This window comes from Chiroxiphia lanceolata, chromosome 1, assembly GCF_009829145.1.
Source record: "Chiroxiphia lanceolata isolate bChiLan1 chromosome 1, bChiLan1.pri, whole genome shotgun sequence".
Lineage (NCBI taxonomy): Eukaryota > Metazoa > Chordata > Aves > Passeriformes > Pipridae > Chiroxiphia > Chiroxiphia lanceolata.
Window position 1 is genome coordinate 42,660,349 of NC_045637.1, and position 7,548 is coordinate 42,667,896.

The window sequence follows — 7,548 nt, forward strand, 5'->3', positions numbered from 1 at the left end:
GAAATTTTAGTTTGATTTTGATAAACAAAGAAATTTCAAGATAGGAGAGGCTACATAAGCAGAGGTAGATCTGGAAAGGAGAATAATAGAGGACAGGAAACAGAAGAAAGAAAAGACTAGGAGAAAGGGCTAGGTTCTTGAGTGTCCATAAAGCTAGTCTGATGGCAAAGTTCTGCATCTGACCTTGATCAGTAGGATGATATGCAAAGATGAAAGTATTGTATACAAAAATGAAAAAAAAAAACCAACAAAAAAACCAACAAAAAAAACCAAACAAAAAACCAAGCATCAAACCCTCACAAACATAAATGGGAAGTCTTCAAACCCCCTTAAAAAAAAAAAAAAAAGAAGTTATTGTCAGAGAAAGTGAATTTATGAAAGTAACAAGAAAAAAAAGGAAAGAGATTTTTAAAATTTTTGTTTAGGGGGGCTGTTAAGCAATTTAGAAATGAGATTACCTTTTTTCAGGGGGAAGACAACACTTCAGTGATATTGTAACTGTATAATGCAGCAAAGTTCTGCATCCACTTAGATGACTGGTTCTATATATTTGAGGTGCATACCTCTGTTGTCAGAGAGAAAGACACAAGAGTTTGATCTCTAATTGCTGGTGGATCTCTGGACACAAGCAGCATATCAGAACTTCTTAGCAGAATTTGACCTTCAACATCTATATTTCTTCATACTTGTCAGAAAAATTAAATTAACCACTGAAAATAGCTTCTCTGATCATTGTTATTTCAGCAAAGCAGGTCAGCAGCCTGTCAGCTCTCTCATGTAACTTTTCACTTGTTACAATTCTAATCCATCAAGGTAACTTCAAGGATAGTTTCAAAATATTTTTCCCCAAGGTAGCATTAGCTTGACACTTACAACAAAAGCTCAGCATTCTCAAGTCCTTTCTATCCCTTGTCATGAACAGATGGCACAATAAAGACAGAACCATTTCCTTACTCTCAAAACTTGGAGGAAGTGGAATTTGTTAGGAAAAACAAAATTGATGCTATAAATATTTCTGAAGCTGTTTATAGTTTTGTACTTTATGAGTACAGTAGCAGCAATATGCTTCTCAGCTTCTGGCAATGTGTTTTGGGTTTGTGTGGCTGGGTTTTGGCAATGGAGGGGCTACAGGAGTTTGTTTTCTGAGAAGTTGCCAAAAGCTTTCCCCATGTCTGAGAGAGCCAATGCCAGATGGCTACAAGACCTGCATCTGGCCAAGGCCAAGTCCATCGGCAATGGTAATAGCACCCCTGTGATTATACATTTAAGAACAAATAAAAGTTATTGTCCAGATATAATTGCACCCAGAGAAGAGAGGAGTGAGAATATTTGAGAGGAACAACTCTGCAGACCCCTAGGTCAGTGGAGAAGGAGAGTCAGGAGGTGCTCCTGGTGCCAGAGCTGAGATTGCCTGTGGTGCAGACCATGGGAGGCAGGCTGCCCCTCTGCAGCCCACAGACATCAGCAAGGGTGTAGAGATCCACCTGCAGCCCATAGAGGAGACTTACACCAGAGCAAGTGGATGCCCAAAAGAAGGCTGTGGCTTCATGGGAAGCCCATGCCATAAAAGGCTCCTGGCAGGGTCCTGCAGACCCATGGAGAGAGGAACCTACACTGGAGCAAGTTTTCCTGGACTTGCAGTCATGTGGGGAACCTGCATGGAGCAGTGGACTGCATCCCATGGAAAGAGACTCAAGTTGGAGCAGTTTGTGAAGAACTGTTGCCCATGGGATGGACTCATGTTGGAGAAGTTCGTGGAGGACTGCCTCCCATGGGAGGGACCCACAGGGAGCAGGAGAAGGACTCTTCTCCATGAACAGCAGCAGAAACAACCTGTGATGGACTGACCATAACCACCACTCCCGTCTCCCTGCACCACTGAGGAAGAGGAGGTAGAGTCTGGGACAGAGAGAGGGGCGGGGGGAAGGTGTTTTTAAGATTTGTTTTACTTCATACTATCCTGCTCTGATTTTGACTGGTAATAAATTCAATTAATATCCCCAAGTCAAGTCTGGTTTGCCCGTGATGGTAATTGGTGAGTGATCTCTCTCTATCCTTATCTCAACTCATTAGCTTTTCATGATATTTTCTCTCCCAGGTCCACTTGCAGAGGGGAGTTATAGAGTGGTTTTGGTGGGTACCTGGTATACAGTCAACCCATCACACACTACAGCCATCAATATGTGATCAGAATTTAAAAGAATTCAAAAGATTAGAAACAAAATACTTTTACACTTTTTGTATCACCTGAAAACCCAGATTGCCTTTGCAGCACCTCGCAATGGGCAAAACAAAGTGGGTGGACAATGTCCTCTGGAGTGTCAGGCACCCCAACCAATATCAATACACCTCTTATTGCTGCTGTAAGTTGGCGTTTTTTAAAAGCTAAAATGTTCCTGATTCCTTGTAGGGTGTGCTCTAAGTTGACTTCTACTCCCTCTGGAACCTCCATGATGCAGAGCACGTATATCTCTGCTTTCTAATTCCTGCTCTTCCACTGAATAAAGAAAGAAGTAACCACAACCACATGGGACATCCACAAGTTTGTGCTCTATGTAACTAGAAACACACATTAGGCCATCTCCACATTAGTAAGGAACCCTCCTCAGTCAGTGTAGCACTATGCTAGTATGGGGCTTGCTCCTCACCTACCCTTTTAAGATTTAGCCAGAGCAGGAACCACAATTTAGCAAAGCCTAATCCAGACTACCTAGAAGACTCCTGAGTGTTCTAAAATAAACCTAATTTAACATCTGTATTTCCCAGCACTGTTGGACTCTTCATAACAAGAATGCCTTTTCAACAGTCAAAAGAAGAATTTCTTGGCTTTCTGAGTGCAAGACTAATTAACCAACCTACCTAGAAATTAAGGATCATAAACCTCATCACTTCTGGCGTAGAGCATCCCCCTCTTCTTCTTTCTTTCAGCTAAATAAATAATATACTTTTACACATCTTAAACTGTTATTGAAAATAGATCAGAGAACAGGATGCTATGGTATCCAAACAGTCATATTTTCTCTTGACCTAGTAACTGAGATACCTCAGTATTCAACTGCAGTTTAGACAGTGAGTTTAAAAAAGAACAAAAAACCACAGAAAATGCTTCTTTTCTTCCTCTTTGACAGGAGAATGAATATGCAGCTGCTAACAGCGAATTATAGGATAAAAATAATTAAAAAAAGGCTGAGCTCACTAAAGGAAATATCATGCCAATCAATCTGCATTCAAAAATCCTCTGAATTATGCAGTGCAAAATCCAGGCATACAAGAAGAATATGCTTACACTGTACCACCTGGTCATTATGCATTCAGTTTTCTTTTGTGATAAAATTTCATGTAGGGAGAGTGCTGAAGAGAAAAAGGAAAAAAACCAAAAAGGAAACATTGCTACCATACAAGAAAAAAATAGATGGGAGGAATTTTTTTTGTCAGTAGAAAATTACTCTACAAGAAAACAATTAAAATATAAAAATCATCATATTTCATATTTTTTGAAGCAAGATGAAAGCAAAAACTAAATTTAAAAAAAATTCATAATTTTGATTATGGCAAACAGTACTATAAAAACTCTCAAAGTCATGGTGTAGTGGGTTGACCCTGGCTGGATGCCAGGTACCCACTAAAGCCACTCTCTCACTCTTCCTCTGCAACTGGACAGAGGAGAAAAAAAGAAACAGCTAAGGATTCATGAGTTAAGATAACAGCTGGGAGAGGTCACTTACTGATTACCTTCACAGGCAAAACAGACTCAAAGTGGCGATATTACTTAAATTTATTACTAACAGGATCAGAGCAAAAGAGTGAGAAATAAAATAATCTTAAAAACACCTTCCCCCCATCCCTCCTCCCTTCCATGTTCTCCCTCCTCCCCCCAGTGGTGCAGGGCGATGGGGAATGGGGGTTACAGTCAGTTGTTGTTTATGCTGCCGCTCAGGGAGAGGAGTCCTTCCCCTGCTCCTGTGGAGTCCCTCCCACGGGAGACAGTCCTTGATGGACCTCTCCACCATGAGTCCATCCCTCAGGCAGCAGTTCTTCCCAAACTGCTGTCCCGTGGGTCACTCCTCCATGGGGTGCAGTCCTTCACCAATGCACTGTACCAGCGTGGATCCCCCACAGGGGCCACGAGTCCTACCCTGGGAAAAACCTACTCCAGTGTTGGCTTCTTTCTCCAGGCCTGCAAGTCGCCGGCAGGACCCTGCTCCATCCTGGGCCTCCCACAGGGTCACAGCCTCCTTCATGCATCCACCTGCTCCACCATAGTCTGTATCACAGGCTGTAGGGCCCTCAGCTCCAACATCTCCTCCCCCTCCTTTTGCACTGACCTTGGTGTCTATAATGTTGTTCCTGTGGTCTCACTCCACTCTTCCCTGGCTGGAATTCTTTCTGCGCAATACCTTTCTGTTCTTAAATATGTTATCACAGAGGCGTTACTGTCACTCCTGATTGGCTTGGCCTTGGCCCGCAGCAGGAAGCCCATCCTGGAGCTGGCTGGCATTGGCTCCACCGGACAGTGGAAGCTTCTAGCAGCTTCTAACAGAATTCACCCCTGCAGCATCCCCCATCCCCGCTACCAAAACCCAGCCACAGAAACCCACTACACATGGTCACTAGAAGAAAAATCATCCATGTTAATTGAGGATATTTCCTAACTTTGCATTTGGAAGAAAGATTACAACATATTTTTCATTGATGTTCTTACAGAGTATATCCTTCCACAGAGACTAGCTCCTATATTAATATTTATGATATGCATATTGACGTTTTAAGTTGGCTACAGTTTGCTGTCCTGCAAAATGCTTTAGACGTGCTACATATCTGAAATTGCCCTGTAATTCCATCAATGATATTAAGACACCTTTAGGGGTTGCTTCAAAACTTGGTGGCTTGAGGGCACTCTTTGATTTTAATAAAGAAACCTATGCAAAGAACAAGCTGTCAATTTAACTACAAGTAGGTCATAGCTAAACTAGGACATTTTTTCTTTGGGCCAAATCACAAATCAGAGGAAAAAGGCTAAGCTAAAAGGGTTTTACTAAAAATGCCAATCAGTAGTTACACAACCAAAGAAATGAATCAGCCAGTGGCTTTTACAGAGCAAAGAAATGACTGCCTATGAGTGTTTAGAATCACTTCTAGGAGCAGAGCCATTCCAAATGTCCAGGCCCCGCAAGAGAAAGTTATGCACGGGTGGAACCGGAGATATTTCATTTTCCTGTAGACTGCACTGTGTAAAGGAAGAGGAAAGGAACAAAATTTGAGAATTGCCATACTGTACCATCCTATTAGTTTATCTAGTGTTGTATTATTCTTTTCTGCCAATGATTATTGCATAAAAGAAAGGGATGAATGTTTTAGGACAGATATATGTACCTATATACATATATATATATAACTACATATATCTTCCCATTTCTTGTTCATAGGTACCAGAGAACTTCCTGCCAACACCAACAGTCATACTGTAGCATAACTTGAATCAAGAGGCTGAATACTTCAGGGTCAGGCAAGTGCCATCACTGAAAAAATAAGTATGATTCTGAACATCACTTGACATCCTGGGTTTTTTTGACAAATAAGCATTTTTCTGACACAAATCTCCATTCTTCAGGCCATCATCCACACTGCATTATTTAGCAAACACCTGAGTGTCTTAAAGTCTCCCTCAGAATCAGGATCTTAAAATGATAGATACTTCATGTGCAGGTATCACGAAGGAATGTGCTCCAAGAGGCGTATTTTGTAACAAAACAAAATACGGAATGAAGAAACATCATAGACATAAAGCAAAACAGAAAAGGGCCAAAAAAACCACAGTCAGGTCAGTCTTTTGTTGTCTGAAGGGAACTTTTCATTAAAATCAAATAAAGACATCAACAATATGTATTAGGATAGCAGTCATGTTTGATTTAAGTATCAGATCTTTCATAAAGCTAAATGTTTCATAGGAGATCCTTAATATCCTTGTTACCCTTATTCCAGTAGAGCTGGAAGACCAGTTTATAAAGGAGACCCATGGTCTGCGCTTTGGTACGGTGCACTTCTCACACTCACTGACACAGTCCCTTTCATTTCTCATGTTCATTTAGCTAGATCCCTACAGCTAATACTGATAAATAAGTAGTCAGCCTCAAAATAGAGAGCATAAGAAGGGGAATCATCTTATGGAATTGTTCCCTTCAGTACACCTACAGTCAAATACTCTAAAGCTTTGCTTAGATCAGTAAATTAGAATTGCAGAGAACATTCTCAGGCATTGGCACATGATCATCAATACTGATAAGTTTTTAGGATTGCCCCAGACACAATTTTTATTCAGATGAACTAGCACCCTTCAAGTAATTCCTGTACATATTTGGTATTTAGCAGGAAAAAAGTTTAAAGTCAGTCACCGCGTTTTGGATGGTAAAATAGGATAACATCCTAGACCAGGAATCAGGCCATTCTGTCAGTTGGCTTCAGGGCCACTGAATACCATTTGTGTCTACATTAATAAACAGAACTGCAGAAGAATACATGAATAAGGTAGACTAGACTTGACTTGAATATTTCAGTTTGAAGGGACTTAATCATCTAATCCAACTGTCTGACCTTTCAGGGACGAACAAAAGTTAAAGAAAATTTGTTAAGGGCAGTATTGAAAGGCCTTTAACACACTGACAGGCTTGGGGTATTGTCCATGCCTCTAGGAAGCCTGTTCCAGTATATTACCACCTCTCAGTGATGGTAAAGAAATGCTGTCTAAATGTCAAGTCTGAAGCTCCTCTAATGAACCTTTGTACCATTCCCACGTGTTCTGTCACTGGATACCAGGGAGAAGAGATCAACAGTTCCCTCTCCACTTCCCCTCCTCAGGAAGCTATAGGGAACAATGAAGTTGTAACAAAGAGAAGTGAATCTATGAAGAGAAACAGTGGGAGAGGATTGAATGGTAAGACTAAACCTGCATACAAATACTAACAATTATAAAAAGAGGAAAAAGAAAAAAATTACCGTTTCCTGTGTAGGGGGAAATGCCTTTGCAATTCTGACTTATACACTTGTAGATATGATGTCAAACAAGAAATTTTTGAGTGTATCAGATGGTCCCTCAAGAATATATAATGTTGCTTGATTTTCTCAACAGGAAAATGCCTTTGCAGAAATCATATCAGAACAGCAAAGATCACAGTCTTTATACATAACTTCTTTGTGTTAGATGACTGTAGTGGTTGGAATCTCGTTTTCCCCCCAGAGGCTAAGAAAAGTGGTAACCCTCAAGGGGTGGAAACCCCTGGAAGTTTTGAAGTTCTGTCCAATGGGCACTCCTGCAAAAAATGTAAACATAACACAAGCACCACAAGAGACGAGTTGTAGTTTTGGTTGTTAGAAGAAGTAGCCATGTTGTAGAGCCATGAGGAAGGGGCTCTGAGCCCCTCGGGGCCTCTGGGACCTCCCAGCCCCTGGCTGGGGGGGACTGCAAAGACTTGGAACAGTGTTAGACTGGACTAAGTGTCTGTAGTTAAGCCGGGAGATGTTTTCTCCAAACTGGGCAGTGGAGACAGAGCA